Source organism: Camelina sativa, chromosome 5 (genome assembly GCF_030686135.1).
Source record: "Camelina sativa cultivar CO46 ecotype springtype chromosome 5, ASM3068613v1".
In the NCBI taxonomy this organism is placed as follows: domain Eukaryota; kingdom Viridiplantae; phylum Streptophyta; class Magnoliopsida; order Brassicales; family Brassicaceae; genus Camelina; species Camelina sativa.
In genome coordinates, this window is record NC_141884.1 from 275,960 (window position 1) to 289,077 (window position 13,118).

The following is a 13,118-nucleotide window of genomic DNA, read 5'->3' on the forward strand; positions in this document are numbered from 1 at the left end:
AGAGACACTTGCAGATGAATATCATATAAAACTGTAATTAACTACGCTTCATATATGTGGGTAGACAAACTAAATCAATGTGTAAGTACAATATTTATATAATGAAATAAATATATTAGAAATTCGTGATATATATTTTAAAATAAAAATTTCTATATTATTTTAAGTTTACTTTTTATTTTTCAGTTAAAGATATGTAAGATCAATTTTTATTACTCCTTTTAAAATAAATATTTTAAATTTCTTATGTTGTAGTAATTTTAGATGTTTTATTTTAATTTATATTTTATATCTATAGATTATCTAAGACTCCTTTATCATAGTGGTTAAAACTTTTTTATTTTTTAACTGTCTTTTAATTTTTCAAATTTTATTGGGTTAGTCATAAACTCATTGCAACCATGTATATATTTTCTCCTTAGTTTTTCATCTAAAATATTTTTTGAGTAAACAATTTTAGTGGTTAAACAAATTGTCACTACATATTTTGGTGGTGAAAAGAAACTACGTCAAAGTGAAAGTAAAGAGACAACAATTAATTTAATTTGTTCACATATACATTTTAGAGAAATACCCTAAAATAGCACCAAACCACGTTTTATTGACAACTATAGCACACATTCCATAAATATTCAAAATAACACTATTTAACACATTAAAATATTTAAAATTAATTTTTAGAATTTTTTTTAATTATGTTTGGGTTCTCAATTTCATATTTAGGGTATAATTTTGAGGGATAGGTGTTAGTATTTTTAATTTAGGATTTAATTTTAAAGGATTAATTAGTGCTATTTAAAGGACTAATAAGATGACGCTTAACGGATTGATTGCATGTAAAATATTTTGTGAATAAGTTGTTGCAACGTTTTTGAGATTTGACAATAATAGTATTTGTAATATTTTCAAACATTTTGGTGGCCGATAATTTAGCTTTAGATTATTGTAAAATCTTTTTTTTTTTTATTATTATTGTAAGATCTGTAATAATAATTTTCAAATATAAAAATATAAATTAGTGTATTAAATTAAAAAATTCTCTATAATTAAAAAATATTTATCTATTTATTTCCGAAAAAGCTACCATTCACTTTAACTCTTTTTAAAAGCATGCATTTTATTAAACAAAACAAAATCTTCTACATTCCCTTTTCTTCTTTCTTCCATTAATTTCCTCTTCTCATCTAAAAATGAACAGGTTGTTTAGTAGAGATATGAGTATTCGTTCATTTGTTTATTGATACATGTATTACAGAATAAAGTCGACGCTACTGAAGTTCATATATTCTTAGTTTTGTAAACTTTTAGTCTCTTACAATTTTCTAGCCTATCCGGTTTTCCTGTTTTTGATCTGTTGAATAACTAGGCGTGCCATTTTCTTTTTGTGTGGCTAGTGTTTTCAACTCTCAAATGTGTAGATTTTATTTCTTTTTGATTTTTCTTCAGAATGTTCGATTAGATGTTGAAACAAAACGGATGATGTTGTATTTTGGCATTGCTTATGTTATGTTCTTATAAGTGTGGTATCGAATTTCAGAGGATCTCTGATTTACAATCAACCATTTCAAAAAGTTTTTTTAAACCCTAATCAAAGGTCCAATCAGAGTTTGAGAGAACAAACGACATTTTAACAAATTATTTCTTCGTATTCATCCCCTATTTAATATTTGGGAAGTACATGACTTTTTTTTTGTAGACTATATAATATATATATATGTAATTTTTGGTTATAAATTTATGACATTCATGATTTAGGTGTATCATAATATACAGGTTAGTTTGATTTTTGGTAATTAGAGATAATGTGCATTTAGTTAATTATGGTAACATATAAAATCAATTATAGGTAACATTTAAAAGATAAGGAAATCTTTCAACCTAACTAAAACAAGCATATGTGATTCTTCTTTCACCTTTATTTGATTCTATATTTAAATTATTTTAAATTATTATATAATATATTTAGTTAATAAAATTTATGATTTTTTTGCATATGATGTAATTTAAACTTTTTTAAACAGACATGTATTGCTCAATTGATGAATAAAAAAATGTATATAATGTTTCAACCACATTGCCTAAGAAAACTATGCAAAGATTCAAAGTCATACTATAAAAAAAAGACCAAAATGATTCTGAATACGAATGGGCATGAACTTTGATTTATCTGGCATTGAAATCATACTATAAAGTCTTCAAAGTCATACTATTAAAACCAATATAAATTGTTTAATCTATAAAATATTCAAGCTTTAATAATATTATTCTTTAAAAAAATATATATTCAACTAAAATTTTAACTGAATAACGAGTAAAAATTTAAATACTTAAATTCAATTTCATATATTTCTTTTGTTGAATTGTATAATTTTATATACTATTATAAAATTTTTAAATAATTTAATTTGATATTTTTAAGAATATCATAAATATATGATATATCAAAATTTTAAAATTATAAATACTCTAATTTGATTTGTTATAGCACGGGTCAAGAATATGTCACTATAGAATGAAAAAACTTCAAGAAATATGATTTCTTGCTAGAGCATGAGTTGAAATTTTAGAAAACATGATTTCTCAGATTAATTAAAGTTTGGAATAATGTTATTTGGTAGAGGCTTTTTCGGTCAAGATAATTTTGACAAATATATGTTACGTATTTGGTCTTAAAATTAGTATGCGGTAAATTGTGGGTTAAGTCATAGAATTAACAATCAAAAGACAATATAGAATTTAAAAAAACTAAACAAATCAAATCAAATTAACAAACAAACTTTTTTTTAATAAATAACTTAACCCGCAGTGTACCGTGGTCAAAAACTAAATATACTAGACTAGGTCTTACAAAATATATATTATTTCATAAGTCATATTTAGAACATGATTTCATGACTTAGTATTTCATCCCAAAAGAAAAAAACTTTTAAAACAAATAAAACAATCACATATATAGTGATTTAAATAAAAATTACAAAATAAACATAAAAAATTTCAACCCGTGCTATAGCACGGTCCAATTCTAGTTATCATAATATTGTAGAAGTATATATACATGTCGGGTCTAGATCCTAGAATATGGAAGATATACATAAATCAAGATTTAACCTAATCTCTAAAAGAAAACAACAAACACAAATCTACTTAATTAAGGAGAGAATTTGGTTTATTAGAACATATGGGCTGTTGAAGTATCTATGGGCCATCAATTTAGTAAGCATAATGATTGCGACATGTGTCAAATTAACGATGTTAGATTTTGACACATGTCTAAGTTAATCGCTAGAAAAAAATATTTAAAAAATATTTACCAAACAAAAAAACTAATTCAAAAGCAAAAAGGAAAAGTTCACCTATCACCGTAAAGAAATTAAGCATATGTCTTATTATATAAAGATGTATATTAAGTGGTATACCATATCAAAGCAAAACCTTAAATACGTTAGACAATCATGAATACTAAAAATCTTAAGTACACGAGAAAATCATGAACACCAGAGAAACAAATACACACCATGTGAGATCAGAAAACCTTGCTAGCAAAAGAAAACGAAATATCATGAATAATTGTTATGATCGAAGAGACACTTGCAGATGAATATCATATAAAACTGTAATTAACTACGCTTCATATATGGGTAGACAAACTAAATCAATGTGTAAGTACAATATTTATATAATGAAATAAATATATTAGAAATTCGTGATATATATTTTAAAATAAAAATTTCTATATTATTTTAAGTTTACTTTTTATTTTTCAGTTAAAGATATGTAAGATCAATTTTTATTACTCCTTTTAAAATAAATATTTTAAATTTCTTATGTTGTAGTAATTTTAGATGTTTTATTTTAATTTATATTTTATATCTATAGATTATCTAAGACTCCTTTATCATAGTGGTTAAAACTTTTTTATTTTTTAACTGTCTTTTAATTTCTCAAATTTTATTGGGTTGGTCATAAACTCATTGCAACCATGTATATATTTTCTCCTTAGTTTTTCATCTAAAATATTTTTTGAGTAAACAATTTTAGTGGTTAAACAAATTGTCACTACATATTTTGGTGGTGAAAAGAAACTACGTCAAAGTGAAAGTAAAGAGACAACAATTAATTTAATTTGTTCACATATACATTTTAGAGAAATACCCTAAAATAGCACCAAACCAAGTTTTATTGACAACTATAGCACACATTCCATAAATATTCAAAATAACACTATTTAACACATTAAAATATTTAAAATTAATTTTTAGAATTTTTTTTAATTATGTTTGGGTTCTCAATTTCATATTTAGGGTATAATTTTGAGGGATAGGTGTTAGTATTTTTAATTTAGGATTTAATTTTAAAGGATTAATTAGTGCTATTTTTGGAATTTTAGAGATGTTGTGCTAATTGGAAAAATTGGTGATAAAAAGTGTATTTTATAGGTGAAAAGTGTATTTTAACAACAACATATTTTAGGGTGTAAGAACACATTATTAGTGGTAAAACATAAAATAAAATTGTATGTGGATGCTAATAAGATGACGCTTAACGGATTGATTGCATGTAAAACATTGTGTGAATAAGTTGTTGCAACGTTTTTGAGATTTGACAATAATAGTATTTGTAATATTTTCAAACATTTTGGTGGCCGATAATTTAGTTTTAGATTATTGTAAAATCTTTTTTTTTTTTATTATTGTAAGATCTGTAATAATAATTTTCAAATATAAAAATATAAATTAGTGTATTAAATTAAAAAAATTCTCTATAATTAAAAAACATTTATCTATTTATTTCCGAAAAATATATTTAACTTACAAAAAATATTTTTATATTTTTAAAAAATTTTATTTTATTAAACTGTTTTAAAACCGGCACATCGTGCGGGTCCTAATCTAGTATTAGATAAAACTAAAAATAACATATGAGAACAACGTAAATATTATTATATATATGTAACTGAAAACTGAAATGAAACTCCTCATATTCCAAAATAATTCGTAAACAAAAAAATCAGAATTTCATTTCAATTTTGAGGGGTTGCATTGTTTGGTGGAAAGCAGTTTACTTCAAATACTGATTGCTCAATACAATTTCATCAATAAAATATAACGAAGTACACATTTGTATATTTTTTCATATGTGTCAAAAAATGATATTTGTGGGCTAGAAAAAACCTAGGAAAAAGAAAACTAACTTATTGGTGTAGCAATCAGTAAAACCAACTTCAGTATCAATGTTTTAAATTTTGTAATGACAAATATATAAGAAATTATCAATTTGCCATTTTCATGATGACATTTTTGGATTTTGCACTATTGTCTAAAATTTTATAGATTTGTCATTTTTAAGCTACAAAGTTAAAAATATGACTAAACTTCTATTTCTTTTTTTAAATGGCAAATTTATAAGAGTTAAGTAAAAATGGCATATTCGTAAGATATGACTTAAAAAAATAGCATATTCGTTTTTGACTTGAAAAATAGTATTTTCGGTAAGAATTCGAATATGTAAAAGTGGAACAAGAAATAAGTTAGCAAAAAGTATAATCCATCCCTTTGATACTAAAATGAAAAAACAAATTTAACCGGTGAGCCTCTTAAAATTTAAGTGAACATATATTTAAGAGTTTAATTAGTTAAACATCATGGTACTGTATTGGCAATGCTTTATTTGAGTATGTACACAATATATAATATAATATCAATTGTAACATAAAATGAGCAAGTATATATGTTTATGTTTCTATTTTTTCCTCAGATGATTTGTGTTTTGTTTACATTGGACACCTTTTATGGATCTTGATTTAAAGTTAATAAATGAGCTCATGACTTTGGAACATTTCTATTTATAGTGACAACTCTCACTATGTCGGCCAAAACAGAATTAACAGTGGAGTTTATAATTTTTTCTGGCCGCAGCTATACTTCTATTAAGATTAAGATGTGGTTACAAGTTACATGCAACAACACAAATTATGATCTCTTTGCGAAGGTGACGACTCCAATGTGATGGAAGCTGGGAAAGCATGTTAGGTAATCCCAATTATGTATATACACCTTAGCACTTTTCTCTTTCTTGTAAAGATTTAACTCATCTATTTTTTTGTTTGATGGCAAAAAAGCTGATGAAGAACACATCTATATAAAAAAAAAGTGATTAAGATTTAAGATTATAAAAGATTGACAAAATAGCTAGTAAATTAAAAAAGTGAATAGCTGGAGAAACTAGTTTAGAAATTCAAAATTCAAATAGCCCTAATTAGAGTACCATAATCAATTTTCTCTCTAAAACATGGCTTTCAATGTTAATCTTTTCGAATTTTCATTTTCATTATGCTGCACGGGCTGATTTACTAGTATGTATTAGAAATATACACTAAATAGGAAATGCTTATGCCAAAAAAAGGAAAATGATCCCATGGAAGAATCAAAACCGTGCCATTTGGGACTTGTAATAAACATATATACTTGCTCATTATCCAAACATAAAATGAGCAAATATATATGTTTATGTTTCTATTTTTTTTCTCATGGATGATTTGTGTTTTGCTTACATTGGACACATTTTATGGATCTTGATTTAAAGTTAATAAATGAGTTCATGACTTTAGAACATTTCTATTTATACTGATAAATGTCACTATATCGGCCAAAACAGAACTAACAATAGAGTTTATATTTTTTTTTTGGACACAGATATACTTCTATTAAGATTAAGATGTGATTACAACAACACAAATTATGATCTCCTGTGTGAAGGAAGCTGGGAAAACATGTTAGGTAATCCCAATTTATGTATATACACCTTAGCAGTTTTCTATTCATGTAAAGATTTAACTCATTTATTTTTATTTTTTTATGGAAAAAAAGCTGAACACATCTAAATAAAAAAGTGATTAAGATTTAAGATTATAAAAAATTGACAAAACAGCTGGTAAATTAAAGAAAAGTGAATAGGTGGATAAACCAATTTAGAAATACAAAAACCGAAATAGCCCTAATTAGAGTACTATAATCAATTTTTTTTCTCTAAAACATGGCTTGTAATGTTAATCTTTTCGAATTTATATTTTCATTATGCCGCACGAATTTCCTAGTATGTATTAGAAATATACACTAAATAGAAAATGCTTATGCCACAGACATGAAGATGAGCCCATAGAAGAAGCAAAACCGTGCCATTTGGGACTTGTAATAAACATAACCGCGACTAGCTCATTATGCAACCAAGGTTGCTTAGTTAAGGAACACTATATAACTACAGCTCATTATCCAAGTTCTATTGTTTCAGCATTACATTGTGATCACACTCTGTTTTACTTTTAACAAAACTTCTTAGATTACATTTATTTCTTCTATTTTTAGAAACACTTTCTTCTATTATATATTTGGTGTAGAAAATTTTACTTTTTTTTTTAAAAGTAACATTTTTATAGGATTATTATATGGACTACATTTATTTTTACTATTTTTAGAAAATTAACCCTTTCTTCTATTTTTAGAAAAGAATTCGTTATATGTACTTGATAACTGTGTTATAGACATTCTCATAAAAAAAAGAAAATAAAGGATTATAAGAAAAAAAAGATGAATAAAAGTAAAAGTTTGTATGTAGCTGGTTTCATCACTCGTGTGATGATCTTGTTGTTGATATTTACAGGTATGTATACATTTTGACATTTGGAATTGTCCATATATTATTTTTGTTTGATTTTATAAGTTATAACTACTGTATATTTACTTTATATATACAAACATATTTAAAATGATTCATTAGCTAATTGTAAAGAGAAATACCCTAAAATAGCACTAAATCAAGTTTTATGGACAATTGTAGCACATATTTCACAAATTTCTAAAAATAGCACTATTTAACACATTAAAATATTTAAAATTAATTTTTAGAATTTGTTTTTTATGTTTGGGTTCTCAATTTTACATTTAGGGTATAGTTTTGAGGTGTAGGGTTTAGTATTTTGAATTTAGGATTTAATTTTATAAAATTAATTAATGCTATTTTTGGAATTTTAAAGATGTTGTGCTAAGTTTGGAACAAAAACTTATTTTGGTGCTATTTTTGAGAATCTCCCAATTGTAAATGCCAAACATACAATAATGGCATTTATTTTTTAAGTTTTCACTAGAAATTTTTATTTTACAAGAAAATATGTATTTTCTAAATACTGTAAATGATATTTAACTGAGCAAACCCAAACCATATACTTGCGAATTTTATACATAGAATTTACGTTTGTTCTAGTAATTCCTTTTAACCAAAAATATGTTGTGTTTTCTTTCTTTAAGAAATATCAATTGGAGACCAATGTAAGAAGAGAGATACAACCAGAGTGCCGCCTGGGACTTGTAATAAGCCTAACGGGAATTCATTATGTCAACGAGGTTGCTATAACGGAGGGATTCAACCTGATTTGTACGGCACGTGTGTAACTACGCCGAGAGGAAAAGTTTGCACATGTCACAACTGCCGCCCACTTTAAGACCATAATTAAAAAGATTTTATATGTGCACATTTTATATTAGTTTACTTTAAAATAATTATATGTCTAAATTAATTCAATTATAATTAAAGTAAATAAATGATTGATTTTGGAAAATATTCCAAATATATATATCTCTATCAAATAAGATAACTTTTTAATAATTATTATATAATTGTTTATTACAATAATATATTTGTATACATTTTTTACATGCATTACTTAAAACATTATCAAAAAGAATTTGCAGAAAAAATATTATTAGCTAAGATTATCATATGCTATTATGATACATGTGCAAATTTTATATTAATTCAGTGTGAAATAAATTATGTGTCTAAATGATTTCACTTACAACTAAAGGCATCCTGAATTGATAGATTAAATATATAATTAAATATTAGTAAAATGTGATTTGTTTTGTTTAAAGTTTAGTAAGTAAAATTTTGTGAATTTTATGTTTAAGAGGAAATTAAAACAAAAACTATAGGGGTATAAGTTTATATTTCGAGAGTAGCACGACTAAGCTAAGATGTATAATTATCAAATGAAAGAAAAAAGAGAAAATACTTTTTGATTGTTTTTTTTTTTTAAAGAACAAAACTAAAGTGACAAAATTTCCCTCCAATCGGTCAGAATATTTACATTACATCATACAACATTTATGATTCTGGTTAATTCTTGGTTTTTAACATAACTTCTTTTTATTTATTTTTGATTTTTGGTTAATTCTGGTTAATTCTTGGTTTCAAATATTTTTTTTTCTTATCCGGAATCATTTTGAAACGTACAAATAATTAAGGTTACTATAAGATGGTGTTTATTTATATAACAATATATACTACTGATGTTTGAATTCATTAACCTGCAAAAATAGTTTTAAAACATGTTTTGATAAGTCGTTCCAGATAAGTCAAACATCCAGACTTTAGAGTAATAATATTTCACACTGTGCCATTTTAACAGCGGTAGATAAATAAAATAGCTGTCACACAAACATACTGGAAGTAGAACAAACCATTCACAGTTTCACACCATACAAAAGGACTCAGAGAAGAAGAACAACAAGGGCCATGTACTCTTCTTCTTCACGTCCTACTCTCTTTGTACTTACTTTCGGTAGAGCCTACAATGTGTTAGTTTTATCAAGAAAAGATTAGAAATCTCAACATTATAATATTTAAAAGATTTAGTTTAAATATCAAAGAGGAGGATGTGTAAATAACACATTGATAATAATCTCTTTAAATAATAATCAACATTATAATATTTGAGTAGATGTATAATACAACATTGCTTCATTTGTTCATATTCATACCATCATTTTGTGAAAGAGGAGGAGGCTCTGTCGGGTTTGTATCTGAGAGACAGCAATAGATCAAGCTCCGATCTGGTGCATCCGCGTCTGACTCTGATCAAGCCGTAACTCACTTAGTCTCTCCGTCTGCGATTATCTATTTCAGTCTCAGCGTTTTCACTTGTCAAAACGCACAGTTTCCCAGGGATCTCTCTGTATTTGACGCTGTTGTGGTGGCGCCTTGGAAGCTTCCGATCCCGTAAAATGGTATTGTAGAGAAGCGTCAGGTGTTCGAGATCTTGGACAAGTGATTAAGATTTAAGATTATAAAAGATTGACAAAAAAAGGAAAATGATCCCATGAAAGAAGCAAAACCGTGCCTGTTGTAAATCGATACAACAACTTTGTATTCAATCAAGTACTGATTGATGGATCTAACTCAAGCTTTAAACACGGAAATAGAGAGAACACATAAACAAAGAAGCACAGAGATTTGGTAACCCAGTTCACTGCATCAGTAGCTACGTCTGGGGAGGAAACAGAGTCCTCAACATCCATTATAGATCAAGAGTTACATATGTGTTATGGTTACAACATATCTCTCACACTCATCTAACATCCTAGATAGAGTCTCACAAGAACAACATATGAAAGAAGAATAACAAGAGATTGAGCCTAGATACACCGAGAATCTACATCTCTCTCTAGCTCTGTTCACCTCTTCAGAACCGTCTGAACTAGGGTTCAGCGTAGCTTTCTTTTTGCTCTCTCCTTTCTTTCATCCGTTTGTATGTATTTATACCTAATACATAATCGGTTCCTATATGGGCTTCAGGCCAATATCTGGCCCAGTTTCTGATAGACCAAACAGGCCCATGTTAAACAAACGTAGACAAACTTCTGTTCTACTACAACTTCTTGTTTCAAGTTGGATCATATCTCAACAAACACCACCTTGATTCAAGCTTGAAACTTTGAAGAAACACGCCCCATAGAACCTTTGGAATCCAGCTCTAAACTTGGCTAAACAATCTTCAATAACCTGCATAAGTCACACTCATACAACAAACAATTCAGCAAATTCAACTCCTGAAATTTGCATCAACCATCAACGCATCCTTCTGTGAATAACCACACAGACCCCTGAACCTCGACAATTCTCATGTCCATTCCTTCAGAGATAAACCAGTACTCAAGACACTCTTGTGTCATCCTTGTCATGCGTTTGACATCTTCATAGCTTTGTTCATGAGATTCCCACTCATAAGCTATACAATAACATGTTAACAACACCAACAACATGTTCTCTCAACAGATCACTTCATAAGCTAAACCACTTATGAGTTAACCAATCACACAGTTTTCATCATGGTTTCTGTCAAACACCATATACATGTTTTAGTGATTGAAATTCATTCTGCAACACCTGATTCTAACTTGCTAGCCCTTGACTTCCAACTCTCGTGCGCACTAAGACAGAAATCAAACCTTTACTTGAATCAACTACAGAAATACTGAAACACCATTGTTTCAACCTGAACCAATTCTCTGATTCTAACTTATCAAAATAACAAACCCTCCTTATCACTCAAATAGATAGAGTGAGCCGGTTACAACTTGAGCCAACCAAATAACAACCACTTAACCAATGATCCTCAATCGACTCTTTGTACCTGTTCGAGTTACAACTAAACCGGGTTAACTCAAATCACAAGTGTTGTCTCTCACATGTATGATCATACACCTTGACAACAACACCTTCTTGAGCTTGTTAGACATGTAAAGAATCTCAACATCCAGAATACCACTGTATAACCCGAGATTACCCATTACAACCATATGTCTTAATATATCAACCTGAACCACTTCACAGGTTCAAACATCCTGGTAAAACAGAATCTCCACCAACAGTTTGTGACACGCTGTCAGTCACTTCAACCATGTCTCATATCATCATAACATTTGATATGTCTGAGACAATACCTTAAAACTTCTTCACATCAAACCTTAAGCTCATGATGTGTTACTCCAACTCTACAACACATTCACCAGTATGCAGAATCCACCAAACAACTTGGTACAACATCATAAATCTTCTCAGAACTTTAACAGCTTTCTACCAAGGATATTATTCAAACTCCACCTTATGATGCAAACATACAACTTACAACTTCTCAAGTAGTTGTCTTCAACTGATCAACAAATGCAATTTGACTCCCTTGCATTATCAGTTGCAAATACTTTAAGCCTTGAGATAAAACTTGTTTCCATGCGAGATGCACAACGGACTTAACTCACTTGAAATGAATTACAGAGACCGTATCCACAAACACTTCAATTGTCTCTAAGATCCTCGTTCAGAGGAAAAAAAAAACACCTTGATCACTTCAACGTTCATTCATCTCATGCTTAACACCGTAAGTGTTCATTCTGATTTCACAGATAAAACCTTGTAACTTACTTCAATACCAGAGATCACTCCATGATTGAATACCTCAGACGCAACACAATCACTTATGTGTCTTCAAAACAAACAGTCTTTCATCTATGGTTCTGAATGACTCCATAGAGACTGTCCTAGTGACTGAATCAAAACCTTTAAATATCTGCTTACTAACTCAGAAAATCCTTCTGAACCACATAGCAGAACTTTAGAATCAAATATGTTCCAAACACCTGAAACAGTCTTCGATTCAACAGCAATTTGTATGACAACAATAAATTGAATCCCAAAATGCACCGCTGTTGTTTCCAACAGGTCACGCCGCCTAACGTCCTAAGGCTAGGAAGACTTTCGACACAAAACTTCGTTCAATCTACTACACATAACAAATATTCAGCCAGCAGTTTTGACAATCACCATCTCAGCTTACCTTTGTTCAATTCACACTAACCTCTGATACACTCCATCATGTAGATAAACACCTCCTGAATGCGAATTTCCACACTCTCTTATAGCTTCAGACAATCTTGACTCATTCACATACTCCCTTGACTGCTACTATCAAGACTTTGTATACTTCTGCACTAGTCGCAATATATACCAAAGTGAGATGTCTGATACATTCTAAGAATAATCACATGATTTTTTTGATTAAACTAGCTTCCAACTGACATTACCAATCCAGTTTAAGCTACACAATCATATTGATTTCTATCATCAAATGTAAACTCCACCTTGATGAAAACCAATCTGATCAGTTACCAATTATCAATGCAACCTCATCTTTTTCTCTTGCTCATCATGTCCAACCGACAATGATGGCCTACAATGCAAACTTTAAGACCTTGAGTCTTCCACGTCTGAATTTCACTATAACCATGTTA

At 28.4% G+C, this 13,118-nt stretch overlaps 1 long non-coding RNA gene across 1 annotated transcript; it reads left to right on the forward strand.

Annotated features, from left to right (window-relative positions):
• Positions 1-7,528: 7,528 nt before the first annotated feature.
• On the forward strand, positions 7,529-8,658 carry LOC147943119 (uncharacterized). The gene is made up of 2 exons (XR_015558514.1): positions 7,529-7,656; positions 8,301-8,658. It is a non-coding gene; the product is annotated as an uncharacterized LOC147943119 (long non-coding RNA).
• The last annotated feature ends 4,460 nt before the right edge of the window (positions 8,659-13,118 follow it).